Source organism: Carlito syrichta, unplaced genomic scaffold (assembly GCF_000164805.1).
Source record: "Carlito syrichta isolate Samal-C Ts95f unplaced genomic scaffold, Tarsius_syrichta-2.0.1 Scaffold311871, whole genome shotgun sequence".
NCBI classification, from domain to species: domain Eukaryota; kingdom Metazoa; phylum Chordata; class Mammalia; order Primates; family Tarsiidae; genus Carlito; species Carlito syrichta.
The window spans coordinates 367,132-367,754 of record NW_007255967.1 but is presented as its reverse complement, the minus strand read 5'-3'; positions in this window follow the sequence as shown (position 1 = coordinate 367,754).

Genomic DNA, 623 nt, shown 5'->3' with positions numbered 1-623 from the left:
CACACATATGTTTGTTGCAGCTCTATTCACAATAGCAAAAACATGGAACCAACCATATTGGCCATCGAAGCTGGACTGGATAAAAAAAATGTGGTACATCTCTTCCCTTTTCAAGGCCTGACCTGATGATAAAGGAAAACAGAATGGTCAATGGTTTACGACATTCACCAATACATAGTTAGTGCCTCCTCCATTCTAGCCGTTGCGGTAGGCTGGTCATTGGTGCCCCAAAAGACAGGTATGGCCTTGTACTTTCCAATGTTACAATCTAATATAGATGAAAGGCAAACACATTAGGAAATGCACACATTGGGGTGTAATTTCCAACCATTAGGTATGCTCTACAATAGTCAAGATCATCAGAGATGCCAACTGAGAGGTCAACATTTACAGAGACATGAAAGACACAGCCATAAGAGGAGTCTAGAGAGGGAAAGGGTTTCTAAACAGGGATATCATCCTGTATGAGTGTCTTGTGACAGCACAGAGCTTGACTGTCTAAGAAGCGGAACAATGCATAGTGTGCCTGATGGGACATGAGGATAGAGACGTAGGTCAGGAGTCATTTCACACAGGAACATGTAGACTATGATGAGGACTTTTATTCTATGACCAGGACCACT